Below are 21783 nucleotides of genomic sequence, written 5' to 3'. Positions count from 1 at the left end.
CTATCTGAGGATAATATTTATATTTTAAAAAATAACTTTTAGAATTTCCGTTTTGGGTCTAAATTGCCTATTTCACCCAGGATCAGTTTTGCCTAGCTTATTGCATATTGTTTTATGTAGGCAATTTATCTTAAATATGCAATGAATATTTGCTTTTAGTACATATTTATGAATGAAGGATTTGATTGATTAGTATAAGTGATGGGCATGTCTTCTGAGAGGGATGACCATGTGCTCCCTATAAATGCCATATTGACAGGCAGATTTCCCTGAAGCTGCATTGGAACTTAAAAAGGCAACCTTCAAAGCAATGAAGATTGTAATCTCAAGTCTGCGTGTGTGTGTGTGTGTGTGTGTGTGTGTGTCTGTGTTGTATATGTACGTGTATAAGCTCTTGGACTATTACATTTCCTGGGGATGAGGAAAGTGTCTTTTTTATTCTGTATTACACACTCCCAGATTTTTATACCATGTCTGATACATACTAGGCATTCAGTAGCTCGAATTAATACATTTAAAATAATAATTAATAGTAGGCATTAATAATTTGAAATAATAATATTTTTATTCCTCTTTGCTGCTTCTTTTAGTTTTCTGTGTTTTGCTACTTGATCTTTATTTTTTATTTTTTATTATAAAGATTTTTATTTTATTTATTTGACAGAGATCACAAGTAGGCAGAGAGGCAGGCAGAGAGAGAGGAGGAAGCAGGCCCCCTGCTGAGCAGAGAGCTGGACGTGGGGTTCAATCCCAGGACCCTGGGATCATGACCTGAGCCGAAGGCAGAGGCTTTAACCCACTGAGCCACCCAGGCACCCCTTATATTCTCTTCTTACTTGGAAACTATATAATTCTAGTGATAGTTGCTTATGTAACTTAAGAAAGTGGTACATTTAAAGCTATATGTCAAATATAAATGGGCTTACATATGTGTATGCATATATATGTGTAATATCAAACATAAAAGCAAATATATTGACTCCTTTCATAACCCATAATAAAGTTAGTTCATTGATATAACCTCATTTGTCTCTTTTTCCACTTCTGAAAGGCATGTCTATGATCTTAATGCTAGTCCATTACCAACAATTCATTATTTCTGTTAAATACACAGCTTTCTTTTGGGATTTATAAAATATCTATCTGTCCTTATTAGGAATATTGTTATTGATCTTCTTACACATTTATTCAGATTTAATGCTCTCTGCCAGAACTTTCTTTCTATAATTTTAAAAAAAGATTTATTTATTCATTGTAGAGAGAGAGTATGTGGGGAGGGAAAGAGGAAGAGAGAAACTTTAGCAGACTCCTTGCTAAGCTTCGAGCCTGATGTGGGGCTTAATCTCAAGACCCTGAGATCATGACCTGAGCTGAAACCAGGAGTTGGATGCTCAACCAACTATGCCACCCAGGGGCTCCTTTCTTTCCATAATTTAACTACTTAACCAATTAGAATTTCTGTATTCTAAGGCAGCTTTCAATTCCTAGGATTTTCTGTCTTCACATAGGAGTGAAATAAGGAAACATTACTGTTATAGTTTCTGATTTTTTTTTTTGTTTGGTTAGGAAAATGTTTTCCAGCTTATGAAAAATATCTTCCAGTTGGAATACAAACTAAAATATTTGTAGAATTTTTGAGTTACATATTTTTGTTCCCAAAACGTTGTAGATCAATATCCTGGCATCTAACATTGGAAAAAAGTCAGAGGTCAGCTTTATTCAGTTTTCTTTCTGAATTATATGCACATGCTGCTTGGGTGATTAGGAAATTCTTTGTTTTAAGATTTCTGTAAATTCACTGAGATATGGTTTAGTTCACATTGTTTTCAAATTGACTTTTAATCTGACTCTTTAGGTCTTCTTTTATTTCAGGAAATTTTTCTCATGCTTTATACTTGGAAAAAAAATGTTTTCTTCCTGTGTGTTTTAACAATCCATAAATTGGATCCATTGCCTTTTCTTCTGAGTGTTGTTTTCTGCCTAGTGGTTGTGATCTCTTTATCTTTTTACTCTGAATCAAGGAAAACCTTTTGGTGAAAGTCATATTTAAAATGAGAACTCAGCTATGAGAAAGATGTGACCAAGGAAAGAGGTATCAACATATGGCTGTATACCATGGCTATATACCAGGCCACATACAAGGTCAGGGACCAGAGAAATAAAGGACATGGTTGCTATCTTGAAATAGCTTATGACATAGTGAGGCATCACAATAAATGAACACACAGTACAATATTCTGGTAAATCCTAGAAGAGTGGTATACTCAGTAGTGATTCGGAACTCAGAGGAGAGGCATCTGGCATGGCCAGGGGACAGAAGCTTAGATAAATCATGTGAGAGTTGGTATATCAGCTGAGTTCTAACAGAGGGAAGGAGCCATCCATTTGGAGAATGACCAGAAGGCTGTTCCAAGGAAAAAATAGTAAAATCGGCAGAGCCTTGAGGTGACAAGAGAGCAGGCTGCTTTCAGGAAGTGCACTCTGTAACCGAGCTTCTCAAAGTGCTCTGATTAATTTGGGGATCTCTAATGGGCTAAATCTTTTGTTTTCTAGCACTGTATAGCTTTGGGTCCTCTCCAGTCATGAGAAATATAGCTCTGTATTTTGCATGTGTTCATTTAAACAAAGCGTTTTAATGAAAGCTGCAATATCTTGGAACATAACTACCTCATTGCATGAGCTCGTTCTGCATTGTTGCATGTTAAAATGAATCATTGTGTGTAACACTTACTCCATATCCGGGAGATTACTCTGTAGATCCATATTTGGTTAGGTTTATTGAGTTTGGCTCATGGTATTAGCATTATTACGGAACTAATAATGGATGTATGTTTCATTCTCCACTGGCAAAGGCATTCTAGTTGTAATATTGAGCAATAGCTCAAGAGATATATTCTATAAAAATATCCCATTTACAGTCTCTAGTGGAAAAATAAAAACACTCACTCCTCTGGCATTAAAAATTTAAGTTTACTGAAGTGAATTTAATTTTGTGACTAAAAGGGATATTTTATTGAGTCATGCCAGGTAAACGTTTGGAGAAAAGTTAGGGGAGAAGAGAAACCAGGGTTGGTACCAGGAACTAGTGATCAAGTACTCAGCTACTAGGTAAGCTTCAGTATCACATGCAAGATCTATCAGCTGAATAAGAAAACTCATGGGCCTCAGATTCAGAAAAGGAATTTGTCTAGGACACACTTGGATCCCAACTCTGTTCCTGTGTTCTCTTTCCAGAATATAATATGGAGAGGTACTAATGGAGCAGGTTTAGAAGACATTTGTGAATGGTCACTTCAGTGAACCCTCCCCATGGAAAGCCTGTTTTTGTCTTTATGGTTCAGAATATATTGGAGGGAGAGGAGGGGCTGTAGCTGCTATTGCTTTTATTTGGATAGATTAAAGGCTTTTCCCTCCAACACACATGTTATATGATTAGGGCATCTTCAGAGTTCACTGGATATTTGAGGGGAATCTATAGATCTCTAGGCTGTCATGGAGGGAGCCAGTTCCCTGGGCTGTTAGGAAAAATTTTATCCCTGTCCTCATCCCAATGGACCACTTATACTCCTCAAGTAATTTTCTACCTTTTTTTTTTTTTTGACGTTGTTCATTTATTATCTTTTTCACCTGGTACCTCAGAGGGCCTCGAAATAATAATGTTTAGCAGCAATTACTAAAATATATATTTAGGGATAGACATACAAAAGAGGGATCTTATAATATTTATCCCATAAATATTTGTTGAGCAGCTACAATGAGCCAGGCTCTGTTTTAAATGCAGGCAATCAGTAATAAGCAAAAAAAGATAAGGTTCCAGACTTCATGGAAGTTATGTCTCAGTATTTCCGCACACTCTAGATAGGTCATAGGATCAAGTAGGGGACATTGACAAGGCAAGCCTTCATTAATCCCTGGGTTCCTTGCTCTCATATTTAGTGTTCAGAGCACACAGAAGTTGGGGCAGTTGCTTTTAGATGGTAAGTGCTGAAGAAAGCATCTGTTATAGGGAGCCGTAAAAGGAACTTGGCCAGGAGCCCTAGCTAGAGAGTAAAACATCCATGAGGCGGCTGGGTGGCTCATTCAGTTAAGCATCTGACTCTTGATCTTGGATCAAGTCTTGATCTCAGGATTCTGGGTTCAAGTCCTGTGTTGGGCTCTGTGCTGGGTATGGCATCTACTTAAAAAAAAATGTAAGAAAAACAAGAGTAAACTATTTGTTGTAGGAAAGATAGCGTAACTTCAAATTGCTTTACAGACCTACCTGAATTTTACCATCTCTGGTCTCATTTTTAAGTACTTATTTTCTGGGGTGTCTGGGTGGCCTAGTCGGTTGAGTGGCTGACTCTTGACTTCAGCTGAGGTCATGATCTCAGGCTCTGCACTCAGTGGAGAGTATGCTTCAGGATTTTTTCTCGCTCTCTGCCCCTCCCCCAGTTCGCATACTCTCTCCAACATAAGTAAGTAAGTAAATAAATAAATAAATAAATAAATAATTTTTGTAGTACTTATTTTCTTTTTTTATTACCTCATTACCTTTCCACCATTAAAATAGTTCAGTCACTCTGTGTTCCTTGTCTCCAGGGATAGACAAAACAATATAATTCAAATAACAAAAGACTTTCTCTCCAAGCTGTGTTTTAAAAGCCTAGCTGCTGAGGAAAACTAAAAGCACATCCAACAAAGGTAAGAGAATTGGGAGAGTGAAGTAGAATCAATTGGAGGCAAATCCTCAATTTCTCCAGACTGGCTATCCCTCTGGATACAGCCTAATATGAGGAAGAATTCCCCATGAGGTCTCTGGGATCTGAGAACAAGACTGAAGTCATTTCCTGCTAAAAGCTCCAAGGGAAGATGTCAGGACCTTGGAGAAGAAATGGCTGTCAGATGCGTCTGGGTGCAGGTGGTTTCATGTACGCTTACATCTCCTAATCCCTAGCACATTGTCTAAGTAGCAAAATGGTTGCTTCATACCTAAGATGGGAGAGACATGGTACAATCAACCCGAAGGTGCCATGTGAACAGAAATGAGTAGCATTTCTGTAGTAGCCGGTGTGGTCAGCTCTTCAGGGACCAGGAATGATGACCGGTGCCTTAGTGAATTTGTGTTTGGTCCGACCGTATTGATCATCTGGTGGTCAATTTCCTCTACCCCCAGTAATGTCGGAGGAGGTCATCCTGAGAATGTGACCACTGGTTGACCCAAGAGCTGGACCCAGGCAATTGTAGACTTCTCATTCCCTTGTCTATCCTTAGAATTTATGTTCTGCCCACTGTCCTACAGTGGGAGCCATTTTCAAGGAGTTAGCATTGAGAGAGCAAGGTGTTGAGACCATCTGGACTGAATATGTGACCCAATCCCATTAAGGCCTCTATATAAACTTTTAATCTTCTGGAGCACAGGTGCAGAGATCTAATCCTCTTGCAGCATCCAAGACAAGCCTTGTAAGTAAGTTTCCTTTCCACCTACTAATCTGGGGAAGGTCTGTTCTTTCTTGTCTCTCCATGTCACCTGTATAGAGGGGCCTGTTTCAGATTTCACCAGGGGAACTCTCGAGTTTGCAAACCAAGAAATACATACATATAAGCTCTTATATCTGATATCTACGTAGACCCCTTTTGGCAGAGAAAAAACTCCAGCTGAATAAAGGTGCTAAATAGAAACACAGAAAGGGAAGAAAGGAAGAAGAGACAGAGAAGGAGGGAGGACCAAGGGAAGGAGGGAAGAAGGGCAGGCAGGAAGGAGGAGGTAGACAGTGTGTGGACTTAGATTCCTTCTTGCTGTGTTTCTGTTCATCCCTGTCTCAGGGACTAGAGGTCATTATGGGAAGGGTCTTGTAGACCTAGCTTGAACTAGTTTAGGTCACTTTTCCTACATGAAGGATAGGAACTGTATTTCCAAGTTTGGTGGATCTAGCTTTTACATAAAAATATGATTTCTTTTGCCCAAAGGCAACTCTTAACCCCTAACTCTAATTCTACAGTATTCTATAGCACTGTTTCTCCATTCTCCAGTCTCTGCCTTTTAAGAGAGTAATAACACAGATGCAAGAACAAATATAAAATAAATTAAAATACTTTAATTCTACATTCTGTTTTTGCATTTCACCACTTAATAGAAACATAACCTTAGTATATCATAAAACATGATATTATCTGTGTGCATGGGGCTCCAGTCTCCTTTGAATTGTTACTTCTTACTTGTTCTAACTTCCCAATCACTGTATCAAGTTAAGTTTTATTTATTTATGTATTTATTTATTTAAAGATTTTATTTATTTGAGAGAGAGAGAGCGCGTGTGAGCACATGGGTTGGTGGGGGTGCCAGGGAGCAGAGGGAGAAGGAGAAAGTCTTAAGCAGACTCCACTCTGATCACGAAGCCTGATACAGGGTTCGATCTCAGGTCTCAGATCACCATCTGAGCCAAAACCAGGAGTCAGAGGCTTATTGGACTGCACCACTCAAGCACCCCAGATTTCCTTTATTAATAAGTAAAGATTTTTTTAGAGCCAGTGATTTGGGGGTGGACAAGTGAGGGGCAGGAAGTTGTAAAACAGAGAAAGGGGCATATTTAGCATGAATTGACATTGTTAAGGATTACCTCTTACATTCCTTCTTGGGAAGATATGTTTCATACTAAGCAGGGATTAAAACTTCTCTACATTTATCTCAGTTTAATCATATCTCTAAGCGCCTCTCTAATTGATTTTTTTTATTGTTCCCGCTTTTTGAATTATTAAGATCTGATAATGCTTAGTGAAGAACAAATCTGAAAAGGCAGTGAGGGTTCTCACTTAAGAGATACACAAAGGGAACACGGGACACTGTTATCAAAAGCTTTTTAGACTGTTAAATGAAATGCAAGGTTAAATAAGAAAACTGTTGGATTCAAGCTTTTGGGAAGATACGCGTTTGTAGTAGTGTTGCATAATTTTACTTTTACTTCTGAATTTAATATTAGAATGTATCTGTGAATAATGAGATGTTTGGACTGATAAAATTGCACTGAGGCCGAAGGGAGAGGCAATTGCTCATGCATAGGTGATGTGGGAGAGAGGGTTGATGTTAGTTATCTGGAGGCTTTGGTGATATGAATTTATTTGGGAAATCCAGCTAGGGAATGACTCTGTCTGGAAATACGCTGGTGTTTCTATTTCATTTCCGTTGATGGGAATATGAACAGTGTGTGTGAGAATTGTGATCATCAGGTAATCAGTAGAAGTAATCAGACAAGAAAGAAAGGATGATTGTAGGGATCAGCTTCACTAACTTGTATTTTATTAAAGAAGGCCCATGTACCCTGTCAATGACTTATGGTTTGTTTTTGTTTCTTGTTTTGTCTTGGTTTTTTTTGTTTGTTTGTTTGTTGTTGTTGTTTTGTTTGTTTGTTTTTGGTCCCTCGGTTTGAAGCTAGAAGAAGTCATCTCAACATACTCTCCATGCCTGTGGATTTCTGACACCGTTGCAGAGAAGCTTCTCTGTCTCTGGACAGTGATCTGCCTTCTTCTTTACTCTATGGTGTAAGCCCTGGACAAAGTATCACTAATAACAAAGGATTGAGGCAGACAGGTAATGCCACTATGAAAATTTTCCTAGTGGGTGTTAGATTGACTCAAAATTATCCCTCTCAAATTGGAAAACAGTGTATAATGGACAGGCAAATTAGTGCCTTTAAGAAATGGAGTGGTAATAAAGAGCGTACTAGGAGGAAAATAAGCTAATTCTCAAGAAAGGTAATAAAAAGAATGGTGAGCTAAATTTTCCTCAATTTCCTATGATGGAGTTGATCCTCTCTCGTGTCAGCATTCAAAAGATACAAATGTCACTATTTTACATAGACTGCTGATGTTGTTGACTTTAATTTCACTTCTTTTTTTTTTTAAGATTTTATTTATTTATTTGACAGAGACCACAAGTAGGCAGAGAGGCAGGCAGAGAGAGAGGAGGAAGCAGGCTCCCCGCTGAGCAGAGAGAGAGCCCCATGCGGGGCTCCATCCCAGGACCCTGGGACCATGACCTGAACTGAAGGCAGAGGCTTTAACCCACTGAGCCACCCAGGTGCCCCTAAATTGCATTTCTTATGTATAGTTGCTATGTAAATAAAAGACAAACAATGGAAATACCATTTCTTCTTAATGAAAGCATCTAAAGAAGGTGGTAAGTGGTATTACTTATAGGCACCTGCATTAAGACAGAGTTGTGTCTATTTCCTTTCAGTCCTATTCTTGCTCAAGACTGACGTTCACATTCTATGCTGCCATTTGGGTTTCTAGCTATTTAAAGTAAAAGTTTTTATTAGGCCTGATGCTACTGTTGAATATCCATAGCCGTATTTTTCAAGGAAATCAGAGCCTGGCAGCCTTTTTCAATAATTTCCTATAATGTAAGAGGGCTTAATGCCCCCATTATAGAACTGATTCTATTATGCTCTCCTCTCCAGAACTAATGGAGCACTCGACTTATTCATGTTAAAGAAAATGATTGAATATGAAAAGCTTCCAGACCTTTCTTCTTGCCAGGATTAAAACTGCTCTGTCTTTTATGCTGACCAGAAAAGTCACCCCTTAATTAAGTTTATTGTTATTTTTCACCTGCCAGGAAGTCCCGTACAAAGCTTATGAAAGTACATTTGTTGAAAATTATTTTAGCTCTCTTTTTGAAATCCTTATTTTTGTTTCATAATGTGCAGTAATACAGTTAACATTTACTGAGTGCTTAAATCATGACAGATACTTTCCAATTCTTCTTATGAATTGCCTCAAATAATTCTCACAAAACCCCTAAGAATTATGTATAGTTCTTTTCACCATTTTATGGAGAAAGAAAATAAGACTCAGAGAGTTTAAATAGATAGTAGAGTCAGGATGTAAATATACACCCTCTGAGCCCTTAACCACTATGCTAAACTCTTTTCCCATTTAGCTAAGCACATGTGAAAGTGAATCAAGCTAGTGAGTTGGTAATCAACTCATTTATCAAAAATTTACCAAGTGACTATTATTTGTGATATAATCATAGCAAAGTAGGCTGAATAGTAAGCTAGATAAAATATAGTTGCTTAAGTAGGTGAACTTTTTATCCAGTGATTGAGAAAGGAAAGTACAAAGCTAATTAAAATGTGAGGTGGTGCGTCTGGAGCTATAGAGCAAGCAACAGCTAAATAGCGGATACAGAGAGAGAAGTATATTGTAATTATTTTTGTGGTGTCAGACAATGCTTTATGGGGAAAGTAACATGTGAGCATACTCTGGAAGACTAGCAAAAGATTTGGACCAGAAGGGTTATAGAGATGCAATTTCTGGGTAAAGGGTAAAATATGAACCAAAGAAAGGAATGTCAAGGCTTGTTTGTTGTTTCATATTTTTAGTAAGGCAGAGGCATTAGTTTGAGACTTTTATAGCATGAAAAGTAATATAGCATCATATAATGTTAGATTTGGATGTGTTCACAGAGATTATTTACTCTGCATAGCTGTCATTGATGTAGAAATGAAAGCCTAAAGAAATATTATGTACCTATTGCATTTGTATGAGCTCTTATCGCAGAACGAATAAGGTTGCAAAGAGAAACTTTAATTTGAAAGGGATAAGTGGTATGCATCTGATGACTGAAATTGAATACCCAGTTTAGGAATTTAGATTTGAATAGAGAGCCAATGAAGGTTTTCTTTTTTTTCAGTATGTTCGGCAGTCTTTGCTGGTCTATGGATGCAGATCAGAGTTTAAATTGCACTTGTCACTTCCATCACTCACTAACTCTATGATTGGGGGCAAATTCATTAATCTTTCTCTTGATGATAGTACTATGTCCCTCAAAGATTACTAAAGGGTAGTTTAGGTATTGCATGCGAGGTGTTTATCTAATATTGGCATAGAGTATATATTAGAGTATATGGCATAGAGTGCATATTAAGTACTTAGGGATGAAATTGTCACATTTGAGTTTTATGTCAGTGGCTTGATAAAATCTGTTTTCAAAAAAAAAAAAACAGATGAGGAGATTGTATTTTTCAAGTGTGGAAAAAAATAGGGGAAGAAATAATTGGAAGCAGGGTGATATACATTACAATGTCCCAGGAAAGAAGTGGAACGTTACTGAACTGGATAATCAAGAAAAGAAAAGTCAAAGTCTTAAAGAGAGGCTGAGTCTATAGCATTTGGTCACTGACTACATATGAGAAGAAACTGGGAGAAAACATAACTCATCAACAGGGCACATGGGGATCCCTTTAATAAAATATGAATTAATGAAGCTAATCCCTACAACCATAGGTTTTAGGGAAAAATGAAGAACAGTGATCCATGTGCAACTCTTGAAAGAATGGCATGGGAAGAAGCAGCCCCAGGAGTCATGTTTTGGGAATGTTCACAGAAGAGGCTGAGGACACAGTGGATTTTTCTGTTGACTCATCATTTGGTCTAAAAGGCCCAGTGTTTCAGTTTGAGGTTTCGGGTGGGATGTGAGAGTGGGTAAGCCATATAGGCAGAACAATCTTTAGATGAGGGTATCCGGGGGCCCTGTATTTTCTGTGGTAACTGATACAAACAAGGACAAAGGGCTTGGTGGGATTGTTGCTGATGGTCTCCAAGACAGATTTAGATGTTGATACAACTGTTAGAGAATATAGGAGAGTGGCAGGAGCACATGAAGTCCTGTTTTCATTCCTTGGCATCTTCTTCAAAGGTAGTTTTAAGAACACAGAAGGGGTGACAACATACAGAGCTCTGTGAGAGCTCCATTACTTTTGATGGTATCGAGGCTGAAAATTTTAAGAAGGGAAAGGAAATGAGAAAACTATTCCATACAGCATTCTGAACATCAGTGAAAAAATACTTAGAAATGAAAGTAGTTGAAACCTTATTAAATGTGCTCAAGCAATGTTTGAGATTAAAGTATCAACAAAAATTAAATATTAGGCTTAGTCAAATATGGATAATAGACTTTAGAAAACAATTAAGATGCTCAATGAGGGACACCTGGGTGGCTCAGTTGGTTGGACGACTGCCTTCGGCTCAGGTCATGATCCCAGGGTCCCGGGATCAAGTCCTACATCGGGCTCCCAGCTCCATGGGGAGTCTGCTTCTCCCTCTGACCTTCTCGCTCATGCTCTCTCTCACTGTCTCTCTCTCAAATAAATAAATAAAATCTTAATAAAAAAAATGCTCAATGATTTTACAAATCAACAAGAAAAACAGAAAACACTCAAATAAGAGTAAGATAATAAATAGGGGTCAGAAGTCAAAAGAGCCAATTAAAAAAAAGCATAGGAAAAATATTTAACACAGCTATTAATAAAAAAAATACAAGATAAAATGAGATAACATCCTTCCTTTAACATATTGAAAACTTGAAATTAAAATCTATATAATAGGGGCGCTTGGGTGGCTCAGTTGGTTAAGCATCTGACTTCGACTCAGGTCCTGATGTCAAGAGTCCTAGGATGGAGCCTCCCATTGGGCTCCATACTCAGCAAGGAGTCTGCTTGTCCCTCTGTCCCTCCCTGGCTAATGTGTGTGTGCATGTGTGTGTATGTATGCACGCTCTCCAATAAATTAATAAACTCTTCAAAAAATTCCATAGAATACATAAATATTTTATATAAATATAGTGATGTATTTTTTTGAAGATTTTATTTACTTAAGAGAGAGAGAAAGAACATGAGCAGGGAGAGGGGAAAAGCAGACTCCCCACTGATCAGAGAGCCCAATATCGGACTCGATCTCAGCACCCTGGGATCATGACCTGAGCCGAAGGCAGATGCTTAACTGACTGAGCCACCCATGTGCCCCAAGTATATTGATATATTTTTGTGTACATATTCATCCTAGTGTTTGAAAGGGGGCAGAAAATGAAATCTCTCATGTTTCTGAGGAGAATGATGAGTTAATTTGTAAAATGTTCCCAATAGACAACCTGGTTTTATATACTAAGTGTATTTAAAATATTCACATACTTTGATCCCTGAATTCCACTTTTGGAATATATCCTAAGGAAACTATCAGATGTATACTCAAGGATTTATTTATATGCATTCTAATTACAACATTATGAAATAAAATATTGGAAATACTCTAAAAATTCAAATAAAGGTGGACAGCTGTTAAGTTTCAAACCTCAAAGTCTATTAACGGATACTGGACAACACTGACAGTACTTTTTTTTTTTTCAAAGATTTTATTTATTTATTTGATAGACAGAGATCACAAGTAGGCAGAGAGGCAGACATAGAGAGAGAGGGAAGCAGACTCCCTGCTGAGCAGAGAGCCTGATGCGGGACTCGATCCCAGGACCCTGAGATCATGACCTGAGCCGAAGGCAGCAGCTTAACCCACTGAGCCACCCAGGCACCCCAACACTGATAGTATTTTAAATAACTTTTATTATGCAATACTGGATGCACAAGAAAGAATATTTGTCACATGTATGTATAATTTGATGCATTATTAAAAGTACATGCATGAACCACTTAATAACTTAAGTACTAGAACATTCTCAAATATCACTGAAGCTATATACTGGACTTTCACCTGTTCAACTAGTATACAGAAACCTATCCCTAATTTCTTGGTTATGTTTATGGTATTATTGAAGTGTAAAATACATAAAGAAAGATGCCCAAATCATACATCTGCAGGTTTGAATATTATAAGTGGACATAACCAGCATCTAAATCATCAAACTGAACATAAGAAGCCCTCCCCAAGGAGGCTTCTAATCCTTGTGCTTCTCCCTAAAGGATTATCATTATTCTGACTTCTAATATCATAATTATCTAATATCATAATTATATCATAATTATGCCTGATTTTGAATATTGTATACATCAATTCACATCATATGTATATTTGTGTGTATCTCACTTTTTTCTAAGCATTGTATGTGTGGCTTATCTTATTTCCAGAACATTGGAGTAAGGTTTTCTGAAAATCTCCTCCTCCATATAAGAAAAAGAACACTGGCAAAAACTGTTAAAATCAGCAGTTTCAGAATTTTGGAACAATGTGAAGCAATTTGAGTAATGTTTTTACTCAAGATAAACAGTGCAATCTTAGTAAACAGGGAGTCTTGTAGCTTTTTTTTTTTTAATTTATATTCTCCTTTTTTTTTTTTTCTTGTGGCTTTTTTAACTTGTCCTATTTACATCCCTTCTGCCCAGCTCCATAGTAGCCTTAAAAAACAACTATAGTAGCTGTGAAAACAAAGAGCCTAGCACCCACAGGGCACAGAAGAATAAATCTGGAGCAACCCCAAAGCTCATTCCCACAGATTTGCCACATTTGACCCTTCTGGAAAAGCTTCATTCTCAGATCATGTTTTTATTTTATTGACTTGGAGCTCTCTCTAAGTGAGCTACCTACAAGGCATTTTACAAAAACAAACAAAAAAATCATTAGCCAATGTTTAACTTGAAGCTGCTTGAGGAAGCATTACTAGTTGGGGCTATGAAAAGCCTGATGGGAAACCTTGAAAGGAAAATAAAACCTGGGGAATAAGCCATCCCTAAGAAGCTTGGAGAAGCTCTAGTTTATTCCTGGGACTCTAGAAGGTCACATACATACACAGAACCGAGAACATGTGCAAAGCTATACACATGCCTAGGAAAGACCTGAGAGGGCCCCAAGCTCTCATCTTTGGTTGACCTTGAGGCTCTGTAGGAACAAGAAGTAAAGGTTAATGCAGAGTCATAAACTCCCTCCTGGAGCATGAAAACAAGTCCCAATGTATATTAAACATATAGCAATCAGGTTCAGCAAGGGTGCAGAACACATAATCAATATACCAGTATTAGTTGTATTTCAGAATACTAGTAATGGACAATCTGGAAAAGAAATTGGGAAAAGAATTACTTTAAAGAGCATCAAAAAACAAAATACTTCAGAAACCACTTAAACACAAGGCATGCACTGAAAACTACAAAACATTTTTGGAAGAAATTATAGAAGATCTACATAAAAAGAAAAACAGAGGCACCTGGGTGGTTCAGTCAGTTAAGCATCTGACTCTTGATTTTTAAGTCAGGTCATGATCTTAATGTTATGAGATTGAGCCCTGTGTCAAGCTCTGCACTGGCTGTGGAGCCTACTTGGGATTCTCTTCCTCTCCCTCTACCCAACCCTGCCTCTTTAAAAAAAAAAAAAGAACATCCTATAGTCCTGAGGAATTAAAACAGTCCAAATGAAACACTCTTTAAATTCATTGATGGGTCATTGTCAAAAGCATCATTCCTGGGTATTTTATATGCCCCAGAGAGAAAAAGGTAGTAATACAAGACCATGGCCCTTAGAATTCTGCTTGTATGGAAACAGAATGGATCTTCTTGTTTCTGCAGTTCCCTAATACCATTTATTTAATGCCGGTTGCATTATTGACCATGGGACAGCATCTTCACTGTGCAGCCCATGAATATTGTTTCCCAATGACTCAAAAGCTGTTACTGTGCTTCATTGATGATAACCACAAAGGTAAATATTATGCAGAGTACAAAGGAAAGTATAAATAATAATTATTTTTCTGGTCATATTAACTTAATGATTTGAGAGCATAAAACGACACCTCTCCAACCGCATCTTCTCTTGAACTCTTTAGGCTGCACTCCTAGAATGTGATCTCATTTTATGTTGTCCATACCCCTGACTTCCACACACTGCCACCAATGGAGAAGAGAGGCAAGGACCCAGTGTTCAAAGCAAGAATGGATCCCTTCATGCATAGAATATCCATCCTTCATTGAGCATGGTATAATCCTGACTGATGAAGGTACAACCTCACCACATCAAGTAATCAGAAAATCCCTTTGGCATTGTGGAGTAAACATCCTATTGCCTTCAGCGGTATTAGGTACAGCCATTCCTTAGGGACTGCCTGGAACATGGTGCAGAACTTGTGAAGAAGGTGGATGACCTCCTAGGTACTGATGGTGGAGATCCTAACAATAAATATTGGTTCCTGCCATCTCTGCTGCCCTTGGCTGCTACAGACTTGAGGCATAACCATGGTCCAACACAGAGGAGTTAAAAATCCACAAAGGGACCTATCCAGGGTAGGTCCCAAGGGCTGACAGCGGACCATTGTTAGCCCAGAGCTCTGAGCATCTCCTGCCTTCTCTTATGGGATAAAAGTCATCCCAAACCAGTGTGTCAGCACTATTCTGGTGGCCCAGTCCCACTGGAGTATCTAGTCAACCCCATAATCTCATTAGAGGGTCAAATACCTGAGGTGGAAGGAGAGACTGTGGTCCACATGGCCCCTGATATTGACTCAGGGGACCCCAACTGGAGAGTAGTACTGGCTCTGGCAGATTTGAGCTACTGGAATGGGACTTCGAAAGTTTTGAGGTTGATGCTTCCAATAACACTCACCTGGGACCAAGTATAGGCTCTAGGTGCACTGCCCAGAGAACACTGCTGGCCCTGGTGAGTTCCAGGCATAGGAAGTATACTAGAACATTTTTGGGAAGGCATTACAAAACACGGGAATGCCCAAAGCATGGGGGCACAGAGCAGGAGCCCCTCTAGCACAGGTCAAAGAAAGATATTGGCACAGACCATTAGTTTACAAAAATCCATTTCCTTTTCTTCTAGGCAGATAGCAAGATTGTATTTTCCAGGTTTCCTTAGTGTTAGGTGTGACCCTGTGAGTTCTAGCTAGTGAATTGTTTGTAAAGAAGTGAGATATGCCACTTCCTGACCTAACCCATACACTTATAGGATATATATCTCAAAAATCAGGATAGGCTTGGGAGCTATGCTTCACAGATGACCTACCTTGTTTTCATTTTCTGAATCATTTAGTGAAGCAGAACCCTCTAACCCCATGGCAGATTGAATTTGGAGAAAGAAATACACTTCTATTGCATGATACCACTGAGTTTTCAGAGCCTAGCTGTTATAGTAGCTAAATTAATATGGTAATATTTTAAGGCTGTATGTATTTATGTCAGAATTCTTAAAGTTATTAAAATTAAGCCTGTGAAATAATTTAAAAAGGGGATTATTGCCACTAAAGGCCAAAATAAGTTTATTGAGCATTGTGCCCTAAAATTAACACACAGCTGGTAACATTAACTTCACATATAAGAGAAATACTATAGATGTAGTCTGCTTTAGTTTTACCAAGATTGACCACATTTCTCATGGATCCCTTTTAGCCGTATATTTACAAATAAAAGGGTAGGAGCTATGTCATCTTGGTGGAAATTTCTAGTCAAGTTCCAACACCTTTGTCATTGTTTCTCTTTTCTTCATTTTTAGTAGCGACTTGAATAGAGACAGATGAAAAATGCTTATCTAATTTGAATGTGATGAAAACCAACCTGAGATAATGATATGTCAGAATCAAGATTCAAAATGATAGACTGAAAAGATGGACTGAAACAGAAAAAATGAAATTCAGCAAAAATAAATATAAGTTATGGAATTGAGTTTTAATGTAATTTACCTCAATATGGCAGATATGGCTTGTTGTAAAGGGTAAAACTGAGGACATTCCTCAAAGGAGTGATTCAAAATCCACAACTTGCCGATAAGTCACCGAAATGATACTATAGTTGCCCCTAAAAAAATCGCTCAGATAAAGATTAGGAGTACAGATAGATCTGGAACCTTAAAACAGTGATTCTTAGTAGAGTTTTATTTTGTTTTTAATTTGTGGGTATATATAATGTATGTGTGTGTGTATATATATATATATATAATATATATATAATTTTTTAAAATAATTCCATGCTTTTGATATATACATGCTATGTATCCAATAATACATGAGCCAGGTCAAGACTTCAAAGAGTTGTCTTCTGTCATTTATTACCATGAAATGTCCCACAGGATATTATTATGGGCAAACGTTGTTTAGAATCACCTAGACTTAAAACCCAACTACAGTTAATATGAAATCTTAAAGTATTATTATAAGGTATTAATTTTTCAGATATATACTATGTGTAAAAAGGGAGCTTTATTTTGTTTTTTTTTTAACCCACTGAGCCACCCAGGCGCCCCCCTTTTTTTTTTTTTTTTTTAAAGATTTTATTTATTTATTTGACAGACAGAAATCACAAGTAGGCAGAGAGGCAGACAGAGAAGGAGGGGAAAGCAGGTTTCCTGCTGAGCAGGGAGCCTGATGCGGGGCTCTATCCCAGGACCCTGGGATCATGACCTGAGCCGAAGGCAGAGGCTTTATATATTTTGGTTTTTGAACAGAACTTTACTGGTAGCTATCTACAAGTTCAGAAGATTATGTCACTGGTAGTCATACTATTCACTTCTCTATCAGCTGGCTTTTTTTTTTTTAAAGATTTTATTTATTTATTTATTTGACAGACAGAGATCACAAGCAGGCAGAGAGGCAGGCAGAGAGAGAGGAGGAAGCAGGCTCCCCGCCGAGCAGAGAGCCCGATGCGGGGCTCGATCCCAGGACCCTGGGATCATGACCCGAGCTGAAGGCAGAGGCTTTAACCCACTGAGCCACCCAGGCACCCCTCTATCAGCTGGCTTTTGATGTTGGTGTATTAATGGAGATTTTATGTATAGGTGCAATCATCTCTTTTCTTTGTTATGTCTCATTTAATCTTTTGCATATTGAAGTACACATTATATGCCGCTCTTTTTTTTTAAAAGTCTCATTTATATTACACTTAGGATTTTAACTTTTTTTAAACTATCTTTAGAATTCTTCATTTCATTAAGGTTTTCACAAAATACGTAACTCAAACATAATTGTCTATGTCTACCCCAAAATAGAATAAAATATGTGGTTAGCACACAAACTTAATGATCTTTTTCATTTTTAAAAATATAAATACTAACAATGTTCAAGGCTTTACAATTTTCTTCTCTATGTTACTTTTTAAGGCTTTAAAGCTTTTAATGAGTACACTACTTGTCCTCAGGGTACACTGCCCACAGGCAAGGAATATGGATACATTCCTGGGGGTGACACACACTGATCTATGTTGCCTCCGCTTTTTAAAAACTAAACAACCAGATGTCCTCCAACAGTTCTCACGCTTTAAGTATCTTTCTACTACAAAATAATAATAGAAAGGGGTTAAGTTCCCAGTAGCATTCAAGCTCTCACCGATCTATCATGAAGGGCAAGAAAGAAAACCCTGGTTTCTTCCAGGATAGAATTGTTTCCTTTTATCCAGAATAACCCCATTAACTGATATAGTGTGTGTGTGTGTATATATATATATATATGTGTGTGTGTGTGTATTTAATTATTTATTATTATTACTAATATATATTTATATATATGTAAAATATTTATTTTAGAGAGAGCAAAAGCGGGGAGGGGCAGATGAAGGAGAGGGAGAGAGAGAATCCCAAATAGACTCCCTGATGAGCACGGAGCTTGATCGCACCACCTTGAGATCATGACTTGAGCTGAAATCAAGAGTCCCACGCTCTACTGACTGAGCCACCCAGGGGTGAGCTGCCCCCAATAACCTATGTAGTTTAAATGCTGGTTTATATCAAACATTTTTAGATTAAATCGGGTTGACATAAAGGCAATCTTTTGGTTGGGTAGTTCAGAAGAGGTTAAAGTGCAGAGGAAGTTCATGTTGGTAAAGTACCACTGAAAGTACATCCCCCACCAGGAGTCATTTCACTTGCCAGCTTTGGGGGCAGAGCCAGGGCCCCTGCCTTAGGAATGAAATCCGAGGCAAGAACCTCCAGCACACAGCTGACTTACTCCTGGTTTTTCCGGGTTTGATCTTGTTGCTCAGCTTTTGCTGCGCAGTGAGGAGCGCTCACTCCATTTTAACAAAATGCGGGTAATCCTGGAATTGGTCCTCTTAAAGGTAGTTGACCAGGATGTCCAACCTCACATATTCCCTTTCACCCAGGTGGCCACCGCACTTTCTAGAAACGCAGCCCCTCCCTCTATGAGCCCAGGGGGCCCCCCTGGCTTGGCCTCTGCTGAGACCCCCACCTCATACATCTCCTGTGGCTCGGAGCAGGAGGCCGCCTTCTGCTGGGTGGGGCCAGGGCGTGGGGGAAGGGTGTAGAGCACAAACCCGGCGCCCACCCTCGGGGCGGTGGGGGCGGGGTCGTCCTCACCCGGGTCACGTGGTGCGGCTCACGCAGGACGTGCTGCGAGGCAGAAGCCGGCGGGCACCTGGAGCTGGTGCGACAAGAGAACGTGAAGAGAAGGTGGTCCCCGGGTCCTGGGGTCCCGGGGTGCCTGGGCCTGTGCGCCCTGAATGCTGTCCTGCTCAGCGCCACCGAGTGCTCGTCAGTGCGGGTGACTTGGCACGCGGGCCTGTGGTCTCGTCACACGGCCTCCTCCTGTCTTCACTGAGGAGCTGACGGTGGCCCCCACGGTGGAGCCGGTGAGTGTCTGGCCTCAGGATGGGGGTGGGGCGGGGGTGGGGGACCAGGCCCATGGCCAGCACCCCTCCTCCACTGTTGAGCACATGGTTGCCAGGAAACTTCTTCCGGCCCTGGCTCCCGTTTTTGAAGTGTTGCTCCCCATTGTCTAGGGCTTCAGTGGGTTCAGAGAACCGGATGTGGTTTTTTGTCTCCTGGCAGTCGTTTCCCCAGGCGTTGAAAGTTGACACCAGCCTTTTGGGCCTGTAGTTGTGGCCCTGAGTGGAGCCGCCCGCACTTGAAGGCCTCTGGCTCCCTTGCTCCCGCTGCTCCATCTTGGAAACCTCCAGCCGCAAGCAGTGGGCTTCCTGCTCTGAAAGCCTTGCACAGCCCACGCCTGCCCAGACTGCCGTCCGCGGGCCAGGGTGGCTCCTCATACCTGGGTTCTGAGTGGTAGGAAGAGACCAAGGCACTGGTGCTCCCCTCGAATCTTGGATGGGAAACTGGCCTGTCCACATGGCTCCTGTGATCAGGAACAGCTTTCCTTCCAGAATTCTCTGTGTGGGTGTTGACTGCATGGGTGGGCGTGCATCCAGGTAGCCCTCCTGGGCTCCCCCTCCCGGCTCTGGGCTGCCTTGCCCTCTTCGACTTCTAGGAATGTTCTGGAAAGAGGAAAAGGATGACTTGATCTGTCCTGCCAAAGTTGCTTCACAGGTTCTGGGCCTAGGCCTTCTTTCTCTAGCCTCTGCAGTCTTTGGGGAAATCGCCCTCCCAAGGCTCTGGATGCCTGGAAGGTCTCTCATCTTCACCCACCCACCTGAGGGGGTTGGAGGCTGTGGTAATTAGAATATGAGTTTGTGCTGTCCTTGCTCTTTCTCTCGCTGGGATATGAGTTGCCTTGGAGAGGGGTGGGATGTCTCTTTAGAGAGGTATTCTGTTAGTTTTCAGGTACTGAAGAGAAATGGCCTTGTAAGGGGTACATTTGGCTGAGGTTTCAGGCTTCTCTACTGAGGACATTGAGTCATGTTCTAGGGGCTCATCGAAGTCAAACCCAGGTCTGCTAGATCCATTTTGGTTTCCATTCCCTTTAAGAGTAGCCATCTTGTCCTAAGCTCCCTGAGGGGCTATATCCAGTTTATATCCAGTTTCTTTGGCCAGTGCAAAGTAGAGCGTGCTCTTAGTACCCATGGAAGGCTGGGGCACCTGGGCAAAATGTGGCTTCAGAGAACGTACCAGGTAGGTGCCAGTCAAGCTCAGAGTTGCAAAGGCTGCAAGCTGACACTGTGAGCTGGGGACAGGGATGCGCCCCCTTTAGGAGGTAAATCGTCAGTGGCAGTCTCCAAGGAACTGGGGAACTGCTGCCTCCACAACAGGGGTGGCTCTCCCTTGCCCAGAGGAACATTATGCCATTTATCCTAAGCCCAACCGTTTGCTGATGCTCAGACCTCCCCACCTTGGAGAGGCAGGAATGAAGAGTTCACTTCATAGTCTGCTGAGACTCCCCCTAGGGGTTCATGCTTTCTTGACATAGCAAGTGTCTGGTGTTGCATCCCCTCTAGGAGGCAGCCTTGAACAGAAGTGATACCCATGGAGCCTGAACACTCCTGGCCAGAGATGCGGGGTGGGGGGAGTGGGGGGATGGGGTTGGATGCTTAAAGATGCTGGATAGAACTGGGAGAAGGAGCTATAAAGGGAAGTCTCGCTTGTTGCAGAGGTGCCTGAGCTGGTCAGTGCTGCTGGTGGACTTGTCAGGGGAAAGAAGATGGTGGGTGGGTGTCCCCCACTATTCCAGGCTCCCCATACTCTCCTGGGAACTGCAGTGTCAGTGCTCTACCTCACATTAGCACAGTCATAGTTGCAGAGGAGCTGAAATGGTAGCTTTGGGGCCAAGGAGTGCAATGGTGCCCTGAGATATTTAACATCATGCTGGCATCAGGTTGGTTCTCGCCAGATTTGATTAGAGTGTTGAGTGTGAGGTCAGCCTGCAGGTTCACAGCACTTTTGCTTCAGCAAACGCTTTGCTCCTCCTGATCATGCTGCTTTCCTGAGCTGGGGTCAGAAATGAGGTGCTTTGGGCTAAAGGAGTCAGAGGTGACAGTGTCTGCAGGCTCAGATCTGCACAGGCAGCTCATCACCTCTGGCGTGGCCATGGCCATCCTCAGAGCTGCATGGGGCTCCAGGCCAACTGAGTTCAAACCTTGCTGCTGCTCAGGGGCTTACACACACTCAAGCATACTATAGGCCATGCTGTGCCTATAGCAGTTATGATGGGCAGGTCGTGGGGGCAAGGCTTCAGGGGGATGAATCCAGATACAGTCAAATATTAATTATTTGAAATCATTTTTGCAGGTAGATTAGTTTTCTGCTAATGAATTTCAAGGATTATAAAGAGAACATTACAAAATATTTGTTATAAAAAGAGGTGTTGAATCATATAGGTTCAAAAACCACTGCTATAAATGTCTTCATCTCACC

General features: G+C 40.4%; 1 pseudogene; it reads right to left on the bottom strand.

Annotated features, from left to right (window-relative positions):
• LOC116872958 overlaps positions 1 to 21464 on the bottom strand; it is a 38620-nt pseudogene extending 17156 nt beyond the window's left edge.
• Between the last annotated feature and the right edge of the window lie 319 nt (positions 21465 to 21783).

This window comes from Lontra canadensis, unplaced genomic scaffold (genome assembly GCF_010015895.1).
Source record: "Lontra canadensis isolate GAN:19392208 unplaced genomic scaffold, GSC_riverotter_1.0 scaffold2, whole genome shotgun sequence".
Classification (NCBI taxonomy): Eukaryota; Metazoa; Chordata; class Mammalia; order Carnivora; family Mustelidae; genus Lontra; species Lontra canadensis.
Note: the sequence above shows the minus strand (reverse complement) of the source record. Positions and strands in the feature narration are given on the sequence as shown.